Source organism: Alosa alosa, chromosome 9 (genome assembly GCF_017589495.1).
Source record: "Alosa alosa isolate M-15738 ecotype Scorff River chromosome 9, AALO_Geno_1.1, whole genome shotgun sequence".
NCBI lineage: Eukaryota > Metazoa > Chordata > Actinopteri > Clupeiformes > Clupeidae > Alosa > Alosa alosa.
In genome coordinates, this window is record NC_063197.1 from 27,320,261 (window position 1) to 27,337,697 (window position 17,437).

Below are 17,437 nucleotides of genomic sequence, written 5' to 3' on the forward strand. Positions count from 1 at the left end.
CCACACCAAGGACTGTTTTAATTCAACTGAGTACATGACCACAGCAATGACCAACAGGTCATTATCACTATAGTGTCAAAAATCACATGTTGTGACCAAAAGGACCATTGTTGAGGCCTTAAATAAACACAAATTCAGAACTATGCCACAGTGAAAAGTTACAGTATATTAGGCTTTTCACCATGTTAAGGATCAATATTATATCTTAGTCAAATAACACAAAAAAAACAATTCGTACTTAAACCATAGACTTTCTAATGAGGAGACACAGCACTCAAAAAATCCTCAATAGAATGTAACGGCAATATGGCAGTTGTCTACGCAAATCACACCCCTTCCGCGGCAAAATGTTGACGTGAATACATTGAGCCAATCATGTGCTGTGTTGTGAATACATTGAGCCAATAATGTGGTGTGTTGTGAAGACATCGTGCCAATCATGTGTTGTGATCTCACCACTGGAGCAAGATTGGTGTCGTGAAGCCTTGCGCACGCGCATTTCTGCCGAAATGGATACCCGATGAGTGCCCAAAAAGCGTTGCAATATGGCCGCAGAGTGGAGGGACTTGCCTAAAAGGACTTTGCTTAAACATCATGTATTTATTCAAAGATTTTTGGTTTCACTCTTCATCATTATTAGTACAGCCTCCCTCACACTTGCACAATGTGGTACAGCGAAGTCCAGCTCGGTGGCCTTACAGGCAACCACACAGCCACAGTTGAGGAGGAGTGAGCATCCCTTGCTGGCATCTTCCAGATCTGTCCAATATGGCACCCAGACTTTGGTTCTATCATTCCATTCTCAACCCCACTCACTGGGGTCTGGAATCTCTGGAGTTTTGGAGAGGGATGGCTTCCAGACAAAAACTGCAGTGTGCAGGGCACGCTTTCCACGCTGGAATAAGGCATGATGGGTCGGGGGGATTGAATTTGGATCAGGGAAGGCATATAAAGATATTCCAATCCACCACATCTCAGAAATGCTGGGACCTCAAAAATGTCAAGCACTGCCCCTCTTCCACGCGTTCACATGATGTGACGCATGGAATGCATGGGCAGCTTACCCAGAAGTCACCGGCACCCTCACACTGTGGTGTCGAGTCAGTCAATGAAACCCGGAAGCTTCTTTTCACTCATGGCCTCAAATCCCTGGATTCAAACCCCCCCGACCCATCATGCCTTATTCCAGCATGGAAAGTGTGCCCTGCACGCTGCAGCTTTTGTCTAGAAGCAGTCCCACTCAAACCTCGTGAGACCATCCTGATCTCGCGAGTTTCAGATTTTCACTCGCAGATCAGTCTGGCATCTCTCCGATAAAGAAAATTTGGAGCAGTTCGCCAAACGAACATCCAATCAGCGTTGGTTTTGAAGCGGGTTTAGTGTGACGCAACGAGAAGCTACCGTTCAATCTGAAAAACATGGCGACTTCCACGGATGAGATGAGCATAGCTATCGCTGAAGTTTTATCCGAATATATTTTAGTATTCCTGGGGAAGCTAGGAGTCTCTGCAATGTAGCTGGGAGGAATGAAGGACACAGACATCCTCCACGGCCAATTCAAGTTAGTGTTTGGTAGCAATGAATCTTAGTTACTTAAAGGAACCATATGTAAGATTGTGGCCAAAACTGATACTGCAATCACTTTCAAATTACTGTAGAACGGTGTATCCCCTCCCCCTCCCCCCTGACTCGAGATTGCCAAACCTGATGCCGAAACACTACTGACTTTGTGATTCGTAGATAGGTGGAGGGTGGCGCATCAGGCCAAAACACAACATGACATGACAAAGCACAACATTAACATCAGTTGAGGGCTGCACTTTTTAAATGACAATATCCTGGCCGGACTACTGTTGTCAGTGATATAAGTATTTGAAATGAACATGACTTCTTAATGTGTAGTGAAATATCAGGGCCATTTTATGATTAATTGAAATACATTTCTTACATACGGTTCCTTTAACGAGAAGGAATATGCTTTCTTCAGACGTGTAGCCTACCATGAAAACTTGGTGGGGGATTGTCGTTGATGAGGTTCATGTCACATCTAACTAACTTATCTAACTTGTATGTTAAAAGATGGCTTTAGAAGAATGCTTCGTTTATCTGATTGGTTGATTTGGACCGACCAACATAGGTGGTGATAGACAGATGCTTTATCCAATCAGCTAACCAGTATTTTCGCCCCTTCTCCAACGGAAAGTTCCCAGATGGATATGCGGAGCAAATGCGAAGCAATCCATCTGGCGGAGTCAGGTTTTTTTTACTAAACATATAGATCATATTTTTAAAAGGGCAACCCAAAGACTGTTTCTTTTAAGAAAACTTAACAGTTTTGATGTTAGTAGAGAGGTCCTGAGGATGGTCTATACCAGTCTGCTGGAAAGTGTCATCTCATACAACATCACATGCTGGTATGGGAATCTAGGGGCTAGAAGCAAAAGTAAACTCACAAAAATTATAAATATGGCCAGTAAAATCATACTGAACCCCCAGAGGCAGCTGGTGGAACTGTACACAACACACACTAAGAGGAAAGCCCTACAGATAGTCCAGGATCCTTTTCATCCACTACATCACACTTTTGAAAGACTCCCTTCAGGAAGAAGATATAGAGTGCCTACATCAAGCAGAAACATTTTTAAGAAATCTTTTATACCATCATCTATTACTTTACTAAATCAATATAATCTATGAGTTTTATGATTAACTGATTAACTTATATTATTTACTGCTTTTTTATTGAAATCAACCTCTTTTGCACATTTCCATGTCTCCATATGTTGTACCTGCTGTGTAGACTTTCTTGTGTGTGCTATACTGTATGTTGTACCTGCTGTATAGTCTTTGTGTGTGTTTGCATTATGTTGTTGTGTACCTGCTGTGTAGTCTTTGTTTGTGTCTGCTCTATGATGTACCTGTTGTGTGGTCTTGCTTGTGTGTGTTACATGTTTGTGGGGCCAAAGATGAATTTCCACAGTAGTGGACAATAAAGACCTCTAATCTAATCTTAGTCCCTCTCCAAAACTCCAGAGATTCCAGACCCCAGTGAGTGGGGTTGGGAATGGAATGACAGAACCAAAGTCTGGGTGCCATATTGGACAGATCTGGAAGATGCCAGCAAGGGATGCTCACTCCTCCTCAACTGTGGCTGTGTGGTTGCCTGTATGGGCAACTGTGCCACTGAGCTGGACTTTGCTGTACCACATTGTGCAAGTGTGAGGGAGGCTGTAATGATGAAGAGTGAAACCAAAAATCTTTGAATAATACATGATGTTTAAGTATTTAAAGTATTTGACTAAAATGTAATATTGACCCTTAACATGGTGAAAAGCCTAATATAACTTTTCACTGTGGCATAGTTCTGAAGTTGTGTTTATTTAAGGCCTCAACAATGGTCCTTTTGGTCACAACATGTGATTTTTTTGTTAAGTATATTTTTTGCCTTTATTTGTGAAGGACAGTGAAGAGTGAGACAGGAACTAAGAGGAGGAGAGAGATGGGGTGGGACCGGGACATGACCGCAGGTCAAATTCGAACCTGGGTCCCTGTGGGCACTTGGACCCGTATATGGTATGACCGCTGTAGCCTGTTGTGCCACAGCGTCCCCCACAACATGTGATTTTTGACACTATAGTCTATAGTGCATACATGGGCAACATACGGCTTTCCCTGACCGGCCCGCGTAAGGTCCGTGAAAGAACAATAGTCAAGAGCCTAGCATAGAGATAATGCATGGAAATCAATACCGTTGTTTTTATTTTGAAAGCGACTGCTATTTGTACGCCCATACATTTGTGCGTGGATGCATAGGCCTACGACGTAAACACCCTCACTGATGTGCTGGTGAATAGAATGTATGCTTCTGCGTCGACACAATGCAGTTGCTTTTACGTCGGCGTAAACCTTTCAAAGTTTTGTGTCTCTTATGTTGCGCTCACCACCGCATAAAGGTTGTTAGAACGAACTCCTACTGCTGCTCGTTGGCGATACGAAGTGTTCATTTCAAAACGTTACTGGCAGATAGACAGTTTACAATCGGATAACCCCGTAATTGTAACCAAAATGTGTCTGAGTTTATTTGCAAAGCTTATGCTAGCGAACTAGTATGATGCTACCCACAGGTTGCTTGAAGCAGCCGGCTCAACACACAGAGCGAGTTGACCAATGTCAGTTATGTGCATAAAGTTAAAGCAAAAACATAGCCTACATTTTTAAAATAGTTTTCTTTGTGCATGTTGATTAACTAATGACAGCCTACTATTGTCTGCTCCACATTTTCGTAGTCTAATTCTGCATAGAGCATTTATGATGGTAATGATTTAATGATGAAATATTGCTGAGTGTTGATTAAATGGTGGCACAGGCCTATCGGTTGTACTGACTCCTTCACATTTTCCTGACCTAGCCTAATTATATAGATATTGTAGTACTTTTTTATATCAGTCTTCAATATTGCTGTTTTTCCTTTGTCTCCCTCACATTTTCATCTTACGACTAGTAAACAAAACCATATGATTTACTTAATGTTATACAAGAACAGAATAGAATTGAACAGAATTGAGTTCAGACTTGAGTTCGGTATTTTGGGTCCGGCCCTCCTCATCAGTCCCAGTTTGTCATGTGGCCCCTTGGGGAAATTAGTTGCCCACCCCTGCTATAGTGATAGTGACCTGTCCAATCAACAAAGAAAAGCATACCTTGGAGGTAAAAATATGGGTCTAGGGACCTGAGTATTTCAATGTGACTTTTTCAGATATTGACAGTTTATCAGCTAATGGCTATAATACTACATGGAAATAGACTTAAAATAAGCAGAACATATCAACGTTGGATTCCTTGTATCAAACAAAGTAGAGAAAATACATTATAGCCTACAACAATTTAAGACTAAAGGAAGCTGAGATACTGTATAACCTTTTCTCTTTTCGGCGGGAGCCATTTTGGATTTTATGGATAACTGCCACTAGTGGGGCCCCCAACTTGTATCCATGGATTTTTTAAAACCTTAGGTTACCTAGACTAACACCCTGCCAAAAATCAAAAACTTATCCAGAAGTGCCCAATTTTCATGAATTGCATCCTAGCTATAATGAGTTTGGATTGTGGCTGTTCACGACTGCAATATCAGTAGCCTACGACGGGAATACAGTTTGTGAAGGTGTGCGTTGATCAAGTAAGTTAGACGTGAACCTTTTAATTACGTAGCCTACCAGTTGTAGGCTACTTGAATGAAGAGTTCAATGAATGCCAACGAGGGACTGAATGTTAGCATATGTTTACTTTGTTTATAGACTGCTAGCTAAGTCTGCCAACGAACTTTTCTTTATTTTCCACTATGTATTTGATATCTAGTATGATAGTCAGTATAGCGGTGAAAATTGACATCACGGTTATGATTTATTTAGTATGTTTCTATGCATGTTAACCATCTCCTGAGTGGGCATTGCTTTTTGTGGCATTTCACCAGAGAGGGTTAGCGGAGCTAGTAATCAAGGATCTTTGATTTCACGTCGCGGTGTTTTGAAATTAGCCTGGACAATCCAGACCCTGATAATTAGAGTGCATGAAAATGCAATCTACTGTTATCCGATTTCTTATTATTACAGTGCATGAAAATGCACTGTACTGTTCTTCCTAGGCACCTTTAATCGATGACTCAAAATAAGGTGTTGCTAAAATTACTCCTATTGTGGCTATTAGAGACATGCGTTCATGAGTATCCACATTTAAAGCAACATCAAAGAGTTTTTTGTACCTTAAAATAATGTTTCCAAAATCGTTTCAGTGGTTCATCAACTCATAACAGGGTGAACGGCAATTCTGCATTTGCTTAGTGGCCCTCTTTCGGCTATAACCGCACTATGTAAGTTTGCCAGGTCGGGTAGCGGATCTGTAGTTCGATGGAATTCCAAATGAGACATAAGAAACTACAAATTTGACTTGCGTCTGATGTCGCAATACATGGTACTTTTATAAGTCATGCAACATATTCTACCTTGTCTGTGGACATCGTTATTTGCAAAGCCGGTGCTGGATAAACAAATAGCGTGCGTGCGACAGAGGGAAAGTTCTTTGGTGTTGCTTTAATGAGTTAAGTAAAATACATTCACACACACACAAAAAAACATCACTAATGTTGTGGACATTCCTTTATTCTGAGATACATCAGTAGGCTCTCAAAACAATCCCAAGGTCTTTATAGAGCAAATCCATATGGATTATTTGTCAAATAAACCAGTAAAACAGAATTAGGGGATGGAATAAATAACATTCACACTCATAGCTCATATTTTAAAAATAAATCAGTGAAAAAGTATCCTGACAAACAAGCAGCACTTTAATGCCTTGGTCATATTTCATAATTTCAATTGTTCTCTAGGTTACCTGATAGCCTAGTTTGAGAGGCGCAAGACGCGTGACATTATTTATTTTTGCAGCCAATGCTGTCGTTTTATTTTATTGATTTGATCTTAGTCATAGAAGCTAAATTCGAAGGCAGGCCACAGGTAAAATTCCTCGAACCGCATTCACCCCGCAAGCCAATGGTTGTATAGCCCTCTCCTAGAGCTTTTGAGGTATTGCCACTGCTCCAACACTGAAAGGCACTGTTAGAATGCTTGGATCAAGCCAGGTTCAGCATAGCGTATGCCACTGTCTGCTCACTTTGGTGACCGGACCAGGGCAAGCACACTTTCGCAGTTCCCGCCGGAAATGCAGTCTAGTTATCTATAGGCCTACCAACCATGCAAATTACAATGGAAAGACAATAAGCCTACACAACCACAACACTTACATCTTGATGAACATAAAGCTTAAAATATGATACACACTGACTTTTATCTTTTCTATACCATATTATTGAACTACTAGAAGAAAGAGGTGGCTTGTTAATATAAGGAGAGCCGACCTGTCCATCCGCTACAAGCAGGAAAACCTGAGAAAAGGAGGGTTTGGAGTGTGTGAGGCTCACTTTGAAACTAGCATGATTGTCCACATGGTATGTTTTTTATTTGAAATTCACATTTTTATCAAATCCCACAATTAAACACCTGCACACATATCCACATTCTGCAGTCTCCCCACAGGGTAAGGACAATAATGATAATGTATTTTACAGCAAAAAAGAAAGCATGTTACAGATAATGCTATTCCCACTAAGATCAAATGCCCTAATCCCCCTCCATCAAATGCCAGTAGACGTGTCTTGCAGAGACATGGAAATATGGGTAGGTGTTGACCCTATACATAGATAGATTGCAGTTAAGCATTTACAAAACTAAATACTGCACTTGTCTTTGAATTACCTAACATCATTAATGCATTAGTGTGCATGCAGGAGAGTAGAATCTCTTCATCCCTTTGTAGTGATGAATTGATATGACCAGCATCTACAGTAGCCTACCTAAAACAAAGAGACAACATCAAAACATTTTTTTTATCCATCATGCATTACATCTAATAATATAATACAGACATGTTTTTAAAGGAGAGGACAGAGTGACAGTGAATGGCCAAATGGGGGAAGATGCAGACCAACCAGAAATGGAAGAAACAGAAGAGATACTAGAGGACATAGAAGTAAGTCGTAGCAGTAAGGTAGCTGGCTTTACATAAGTACAAGTAACATAAGGCTGACTTTCAATCAGTGTATGTAGTTGCCATTTGGTGGTATATAAAAACCTGGCATCATAACACCTCTGTGTAGATAAAAGTACTTGAAAGAGGGCTAAGGCTGATGACATCGCATGACTATTTTAACAATAGGGACAGTCAGAGAAAGAGCTCCAAATGGAGAGAGCAATCACAACTCCTGCAGCAGCAACGGAGGGAGAGGGAAGGTCGGAAACGTACGCTCAAATTAGAGATCTTAAAGCAAAGTGGGTTTGCCTATTAGTACGGAAATTTGAAGCCTTTTGATCAAGCGAAACGAATATCAGCATTTGAACATGGGGCCATACAGGGGATGTGGCCCCATACTGTAGGCCTACTGCATTATGTTCCAAGATAAAGGAGGGGAAAATGGCTGTTTATCAGAATACCCTGCTATGTATAAACTTGGTCTGAAGTCCACCAGTCAGATATCATTCTGGTTCATCCCCTGATGGGTCTGTGTTCAAATGTTGATGCTGTCTTCCTTTAATCAAAAGGCTCTGGGCTTCCGGACTATAATCTAGATGTTTTGATTGTTTATCTATTTTGATTAAAACAAACAACCCAGACTTTCAGCTGAACAGGGAAAGAACAAACTGGTTGATGCCCTGACAAACCTACCACCAGATTTAGCGGAGTTTGTTAGCTTTCAACTAAAAAGTTTTGGCAAAAAAAGCAAAGGCAGAAAATTTCCAACATCTCTAAAGCAGCTTGGAGTCCAAATATTCCACCACAGTCCAAATGCCTACCGGACCTTAAGGAGGCATTTTATTCTTCCATGTCAATCAACCTTCCAAAGATTTATTAACTCAAATGTTGGCCATTTCAAAGTAAGATTTATATCGAAATGTGTTGACATTTGTTTTTTTAATACATACATTATGCTTATTCAACTAACAGGTTAGTGTTGCTTTACATTGCAGCCAGGTTTCCTTGATTCAATTTTTCACCAGATGGCATTAATGGCAAAAACGATGAAGCCATCCCAACTGGTAGTGTCATTCATTTTTGATGAAATGGCCATTAAAAAGCACATTGATTACAACCGTGCCTTCGATAAAGTAGATGGGCTGACCTCCAAAGGTGAGGTAGCCAATCAGGCAATGGTGCTGATGGCTCAAGGAGCAGCTTCTAAGTGGAAGCAGGTGAGCTTTGTGCCTTTAGTGACTGGACAGATTGACAATTCTGACATTACACATACCTTTACTACACCTAGGCTGAAAATGAACAAGAGACTCATACATAACCTGCACCATCAACACTGTGCATTCTGCAGGCCCTGGGATACTTTTTGGCTAAAGCTACCCTCTCCTCGAAGGAGACAGCAACTATTGCAGTATATCAATAGCAGTGAGAAGGCTGAGACAGATTGGGTTCACTGTGAGTTTGAATGCAATGAAATAATAGAAAAGTGCAACTTCTCTGCATACATCCCTACATGAGATGGTCATGCTTACACAGCCAATCTCTCACAACAGGTGTTTTCTGTGGTCTGTGACCAATCAACATCGAACCACAAAACACTGAAGTTGTTAGGAGCCAGTCTCGATATAAAAGACACAAGTGAGAGTGCACACTGCATATCTGTGGATGGAAACAATGTTTCCACAATATGGAAACAATGTTTGTCGTACCTCACCTAGTGAAGTCAATCTTAAAAAACGTGACCTGAAGGTTAGTTTAATTCTCCATATATCTAATAATTGTATCGTTTGAGAAAACACCAACAAACCAAATGGCAACATACATTTACACTGTCATGTTACAGATCGGACCACATCAGGTGCAGTGGAAACACTTTGCTGCATTCTACAGCACTGACAAACAAAACAACTGGCCCCCAAAATCACAGACAAGCATGTTTCACTGCCACCATTCAGTAACATGCGCGTGCGCCTTGCTACGCAAGTCTTCAGTCACACTGTGGCTGCTGGTAAGGAATTATGTTCTTAAAATTAAGTCAGTACACCTGCACATTTCACTGCTTAATATGACCCTTTATATGCTAACACAATAGGAATGAAGACTACATAGAGCTGGAGAGGCTGCCAAGTGAGGCAAACCCTACAGCTGACTTCTTTGAGGCCATGAACAGGGTTTCTGATATATTAAATTCAAGGTATATTAAGGATCTTTGGCACTACAATTGGAAATGAATGGGAAAGTGTTTAGGGCCGTTTAGCGGAATTATTCTCGGCTCCCATGCGGGGGCCAGCCGTGTATAGATGTTACGGAGAAACAGCCAATCAGATTGAAGCTTTGTTCTGCCCTGTGCATATCATATCATCATCTATTTTATTATTTAATTATTTACTTGAAAGGCACGGGTTCGAATCCCGTCAGGAACATTATGAAATATGAAAAAAATGAGTGGAAGGCATTGGAAATAATTATTCTTTAAATAAATTTGCAACTGTATATGTAAAATGTAACTTTATATTTTATATAATTTGTTTTTGATGGAAGAAATGCTGCTCCTTCAGCACAGTAAAATACTGCAATAATAATAATAATAATATAATGCAACATTGCAGAGAAGAGTACTTTTCCGGTTATTCTCTTATTTTTTGTTTAATTATCATTAATGTCTTCCAGAAGAAAAAAGAAAGGCTATGTGTAGTATTTCAGAACAAAGGTTCCATTTTATTTACAAGTTATAAATCACAGATAGTAAACAGTTATGAACAACAGCATTCTGTGTTTGTGTGTGACAGGCAGTGTGTGTGTGTGAAGGTGTGCGTGCGCCTGTGTGCGTGACAGCGTGTGTGTGAGTGTCTGTGTGTGTGTGTGATAAAATCATCTCTAAAAAGTAATAAAAGTTGTTAAATTAAAGAATTAAGTTATGGTTATGAATATGGGATTTCGCAGACGCCTTGGAAAGCGACACACACATACAAAAACAACATAATATTTCAAATTTAACAGGGAACAGATTAGAATGTTGGTCAAACTATAATAAGGAAAATAACAATACTAAACAACAATTCAATCAATAGCCTAATAAAATAAGTAATGAAAATGAGGGGAAAAGCAAAAATAAACAATAATGTCCATTCAATCAGTAATATAAAAAAACGGGGGGTGCTGTGGCGCAGCAGGCTACAGCGGCCATACCATATCCGAGTGCCCACGGGGACCCAGGTTCGAATCCGACCTGCGGTCATTTCCCGATCCCACTCCATCTCTCTCTCTCCCACTTGCTTCCTGTCTCACTCTCCACTGTCCTGTCCAAATAAAAGCAAAAAGCCCAAAAAATATACTTTAAAAAAAAATATATATATAAAAAAAAACAATGACATGGGAAGACTATATTAAGGATTATATTAAGTGATACAAAACATTACAGAACATTGAAGAACAGCATTCTATGACTAAATGAACACCAGCTGAAGAAGGCAAAGTGTGTGTGTGTGTGTGCGGGTCGGCTGCTGCACGATACACTTAGACACTGCTGCTGGCCCTGGGTCCGCTGCTGCTGGATGATACAGCGCCATTGCTGCTGGGTCCTGGGTGCGCTGCTGTCACTGCTGGGCCCTGGGTCGGCTGCTGTCAGACGATACACCGCCACTGCTGAACCGGCCGCTGCTGTCAAACGATACACCGCCACTGCTGCTGGGCTGTGGGTTCACTGCTGCTGGACGATACGTTGCCGATGCTGCTGGGTTCTGGGTCGACCCTGCTGAGCCCGTCTGCAGTGCCTGGTCAAGGTGCCACCACAGTCCTCTCTGTGTCACCATTTATGTACAGTCCTTAAAGCGGGTAACTGAATACAGTACAGTCCTTTGTGCTAAAACATTTGACCTACCATTGGGAGAGTATCCTTTGATTTAGCTCACACAGCTGTATCGGCGCCCGGCCAATCAGCCTGCGCACATCACGCTCTGGTGTCGCCTCCTTTCAGTGCCACTGTGTCCCTTGCCTCCATGCACACCCTGTCCACCCTCTTGATCTTCTAGGTAGTGGTCCCATTCTGGCGGTACTCAAGGACCAGTTCTGCTGCAGCGGAGGGCCACAGGGTCAGTTTTGAGGTTGAGGGCTCAAACCTTTCTACGAGGAAAAGACAAACAATTTTAATCACACCATACAGAATCCATTTTGAAGACACACACAGATCCCTGGAGTTGTAATAATAGCCTATTACTATTAGTTTGATAGTGGTGTACTCATTAACACACATTAAAAAAATCAGGTGTTCTGTTTAAAGCATACTTCCACTTTGAATTTCGACTTCACACTGTAGTAAAAACATCTAGAGGGTCTAAACATGCTAGCCAGATGATCAGATGAGGGCTTAAATACATTTACAGAGACCCCCAGCCCTTGTAAAAGCAGTAAACAAAAATAGTTCATTCATCACTCTGTTTTTAGCATGGAATTCCCGGTTGACATGTTTACACTTCTAAAGCATATCTACACCTCAAATTCCAACTCCACACTGTTGTATCACCATCTATATGGTCTTAAGAAGTGAGCTAGGGTGTCTGATCCCGTTTTTAAAGTATTTCCAGGGATCGTCAGGTCATTAGTGGCGATTATGGTAGCTCATTCCTTTTCAATGCATTTAGCATGCTAATCGTGGTTGATATTCTAACGCATCTAAAGCATATTTGCGCTTTACATTTCGAGTCCACACAGTAGTAGTACATTCTCCAAGGTCTCAACATGTAAAATCAATGCCTCGCATGTGTGCAGTGATTAATTGCTCTAATAGTGGGCAAGGGTTGTCCTATTTCACATTTCCCAAGGACGAAAATAGGTAACGTATGTGCTCCTGTGTTTGTCAAAGCCTACCTGAATTTACGGTGGTTCACGTGGGACTCCCTGTGAACTAATGCATTGGAAATCCCTCACCTAATCAAAATCATAAACAGCTTACTTTCTCCCCCTTTTGTTTTTTGGTAGAATCTCTTCTCCTTGGTCCGGGGAAAAGGTGGCCATAAGTATAACCCCAGTGCACGGGAGTTCACCGCTGCGCTCAGGGGACTCGGTGTAGCAAATAATTCTGCCTGTCCTGTCTTCAGTCTCCAACCAACCATCTCACTGGCCCTGCCTCTTTCACCCACAGCAGAACCAATTGATGTTTACCTGGAGTCAGGCATTGTTGAAGACAAGGTTATCTGCGCTACATGACCCACAAAACAGCACAAAGACGTACATCTACAGTTGTAAGTCACATGACACATTATCATATGCAGTGTAACATTGTATTTTCTCTTACTTTTGTAGACTGTTGGTGATTGCATCATGGAGGAGGGCCTAGCCATGCAAATAAATCACTGTTTTACACCATTTATGAGGCTCAAAGTAGCTCCATACTTCATTGGTAAACTTCCGAGGGCCTTGACATTTAAAACGAGACATTGAGAACTTTGAAAAAGCACTGGTAGTTTATTTACAAGACGATTTATACAGACAGTAGGGATGTGACGCTCGAAGCTGACGTTTCGAAACAGTGTCGAGCTTCCGAAACGCAAGTGTTTCGAACAGTGTTTCGAAGTGTGGTTCAAAATGCCCATGTCACGTGACCATGGCTTAGTGAGGCTTCGTGGTGTTTCAATTTGGTTTGGACAGGTGGCACACTTGCCAATTACCCGAGTAAACACCTGTTTGATCTAAATTACAAAGTCCCAGAATGCTTAAAAGTCATTCAAACACATCCTATCTTCGTGTTTTTTTTTTTGTGAGGAGAGAGATTTTAAGAGATATAGCGATTTATAGTGCATTCTTGATAGGTTAGTGATCTAGATTAATTGACAGGCTAGAGACAGACAGTAAGCGATAGTTTAGATAGATATAGTCTAGTGACGTTAATATTTAGATAGTAGCAGAAGTAAAAAAAATATATGACTGATGCCTTTATTTCAAGAACAGCTGACCCTTTGAAATACTGGCAGGAGAGGAGAGTGGTTTATCCAAACCTAACTGTGATGGCAAAAAAATATTTGTGCATGCCAGCAACAAGTGTGCCTTGTGAAAGAATTTTTTCCAAGGCTGGGGAGGTTTATTCAAAAACAAGAAACAGATTAAATGCCAAGACGGCAGAACAACTGTTATTCCTAAATAAAAATGTATGTTGACATACAAAAAATGTGTTGTTTATTTTTCCCATGTTGTACCTGATTAGTCTAACCTGCTTCACATGTATCCTTTATTTCCCTACAACATGTTCCCAAAAAAAAACCTGGGCCATAAGCATAGCCTACATTTTAAAACCATTGTAGCATTTTCCTCTCCAGCATATTCCAAAGGATAATGTACTATGAAACTGAAATAACAAAACATCTAACTGGCAGATATAAAAATGTTCTAGTTACTGAACGCATATAACGAAGTCTGAAATTTCTAAGCACCAGCAGGGAGTCGAACTCCGGCCGAATGCAAGTGTGTTAACCACTGAACCACGTGGCTGTGGACGAAATGTTGCGTTCCATGTTGGCTATTTATATTCTTCATCTGAAGCAGTTGTGCTTCACGGTCAAAATGTGATGTTAGCAAAACTGGCCACTAGATGTCACCATGGAGTTACGCGGTGTCGGATTGTTTCAAACCTCGACACATTCCGCATAATTGCTTCGAACGTTTCGTTGTTTCACAAAGCCTCGTTCTGCCCATCCCTACCTAACAGACAGTACCTTGAGGAAGTTTACCGTTAGCCGCCATCTTGAATTTAGTCACGATAAGTTGAGCGACGAGTACAAATGAACAGGTATGATAAGGGATCAGATTCCAAAAATAATTCTGTGGAAATGCATGGATTCCAGTTGCTGCTACTGGAAGCAACTAGAATTCATGCATTTCCACAGAATTATTTTTGGAATCTGATCCCTTATCATACCTGCATACAGTATAATCAAGTATGTTACTATTCACCTCTGGCAAAATGTAATCGTTTGTGCTACACACAGGAATAACCTGACCTGGTTGTTTGATTGTCTTGCCTTGGTGAACTGTTTGACATTTGTCATGTGACCCTTATAGTTTATTCATCTTTCCATTGAAGGAAGAACCATGTGGACGAATTGGCAAACACATTTTCCCACATTACTTTTATCACTTTTTTTCAGGTGCAATCAGTCACACATCAAAATTAACAACGCTGATGAATACGACAATGTTGCTGAACTGGTAGCGTGCAGTTGGACTTAATGAGCAAGAGTGAAGCTCAGAGTTCTATTGCCTACAACATTCTACAACAGTCTATTGTCTATTGCCTGGTGATTATAATATTAGGAGTTGTATGTTGCTCGACACAATAAATCCATTAAATTCATACACAGTAAAGATGATAAATTCCTTGTGCTATTTCATCAGTGTCTGAGCAACAACCAAACCAAATTAATACTGTGGGCTCTGTGCACTAGCTCACTTGAAGTCGGCAAACCAGTTTCCTGTTCATTTGACATGGCTGTCAACAAGCACCTAAAGATGAGTGCTTATGTTGTACCAAAACATAAGCAATACAATACACGCGAGTCTTAACGTCCATGGGCGGCTCTAAGGAGCACTGCAATATGCGCTGCATGCTGCACCTGCAATCTGAACAGGCCTTCCTTCACAACACACATCGTCGGTAACCAGTCGATTAATTAAGTTAATAACACAACAGATACCACAAACAACTGGCTGGTGGCAGTTGCAACACACACCGCATGCTGCACCCAGGACCCGCCAGGGCCCTCCACAGTACAACATGTGCTGCCAGCAGCCAACATCACCAACAGAACGGCCGTTGTGAGCATTTTACTGCAGTTCACACAAGCACCTTCATCACTTCATCATTGTTCTGTTGAGTGAGACCACAACATCTTCAGAAGGCTCAGCAGTGGCGTCTGGCAAAACCAACAACCTCCCAACAGCTTGCATTTCGGCAGTGTCTTTTAACATCGCTACTGACCACACACACTTTTGCTCTCTATCCTGATGTGGTAATGTGTTTGCTGACTTCATTTATCTTCACAAGTCACCCATTTACAAAAGATCTGCCCCTTGAACTGGACTTGTGGCTGTATCTAAGCATGATTACAGAGCTTGTATCAAGGCTGTCCTGCATGGCATTCTCTATCATCTACTGGTACGGAAACCTCACTACCAAAGACAAAAATTCACTTTTTTGTGGGGCAGCCGTGGCCCCGACCAGTAGGATCGGCTGAAGTGCCCTTGAGCAAGGCACCTAACCCCTCACTGCTCCCCGAGCGCCGCTGTTGATGTAGGCAGCTCACTGTGCCAGGATTAGTGTGTTTCACTAATTCACAGATTGGGATAAATGCAGAGACCAAATTTCCCTCACGGGATCAAAAGAGTATATATACTTATACTTACTTATACTTTTAAAAATTGTGAATGTGGCCAGCAAGATAGTGGGTGTGTAGCCTTACTGACATTTTTAAAGGAAAATTCCGGTATTTAGCACTTTGAGTCCCTTTTCTGGTTTGTTTTGGATGAACTAGAGTGGTGGACACCGAAATTTTGACGATTGGTCCTGTCTCGACTTTTCTGACTCGTTTTGAATCGCCTTTGACTACTCAGAGTGGCTGCCAACAGGCATGCTCAAACATGTCCTAAAACAACCCTTAACGTTCGTTTTCAAAACTGTGCAACTCACCGAGTGGTTCCTTTAACAAGCAGATAGATGTTAAAGAAACCCATGTCTATATGCAAGGACCCCACTCAACCTATGTACAGTATGGAGAATATATGCCGTTACCACCTTACACTTTTGCACTCCAATGGTTCTTAAATATACTAAAACTCTTTTACTGCTCTCACCACTCAGGCACTCAACTCAGGTGATGGCCCTTGTCCATGTTAGTAACCTCCTCCTATTTAATATTATTTATTTATTTTATTTCTTTGCAGTTGTTATTATTATTTGTAACACCATCTCTATGGTCTTAAGAAGTGAGCAAGGGTGTCTGATCATGTTTTTAAAGTATTTCCAGGGATCGTCGGGTCATTACAGTGGCGATTGGTAGCTTATTCATTTTCAATGCATTTAGCATGCTAATCGCAGTTGATATTCTAATGCATCTAAAGCACATTTAAGCTTTATATTTCGAGTCCACACCGTAGTAGTACATTCTCAAAGATCTCAACATGTAAAATCAATAGTCTGATCGCATTTTAAACACATTTCAGAGAGATGGAACCTAGCTACTTTAATGTAAACAAGATATTATCTCGTAAAATCATGAATATCAGACAAATTATCCAAAGATATATCGAGTTGCATTCATTGGATAGTACGTAATTATACCAAACTTACCGGAGAGTAAAAAGTCAGTCCAAAAGTATATTGCATCTGTAGTGTAGTGACAAAGTTTGCTACAAAATATGAAATTGTCTTATATGGCAAAAAAATCAGTATTTGGCCAATTGATCTGCTGATACGTTACATCAATATGTCAAAACACTTTACTATTAATTAACCGCCAACAAAATTAAAGTTATGTGAAGCAAACACTATGTGTTCAACACAAAATCTTACATACTGTCATAATTTGCTAACATAACTATTGTGGTATTAGCACTCTATGTTTTTAAAATATATATAACATAAGCATCTAACAGAAAAAAAAGGCTATACAGCTACATGATTAACTTAAGTTTTAGTTTTATGTGTTGCGATTATGAGGGGTCCTTGGAGAATTTTCCACTACACGAGGGGTCCCCGGCCCACAAAAGTTTGAGAACCCCTGCTTTAAAGGCACGGGTTCGAGTCCCGTCAGGAACATTATGAAAAAAATGAGTGGAAGACATTGGAAATAATTATTCTATATTATATTAT

General features: G+C 40.8%; 1 long non-coding RNA gene across 2 annotated transcripts; it reads right to left on the reverse strand.

Moving 5' to 3' along the window:
* Nucleotides 1-10,849: 10,849 nt before the first annotated feature.
* On the reverse strand, nt 10,850-13,232 carry LOC125300941. Of its 2 annotated transcripts, none has more exons than XR_007194640.1 (3): nt 12,872-13,232; nt 12,530-12,738; nt 10,850-11,700 (listed from the first exon to the last, which is right to left on the reverse strand). It is a non-coding gene; the product is annotated as an uncharacterized LOC125300941 (long non-coding RNA). The 2 variants fall into 2 exon arrangements; XR_007194641.1 differs by having other exon boundaries at nt 12,445-12,738.
* Between the last annotated feature and the right edge of the window lie 4,205 nt (nt 13,233-17,437).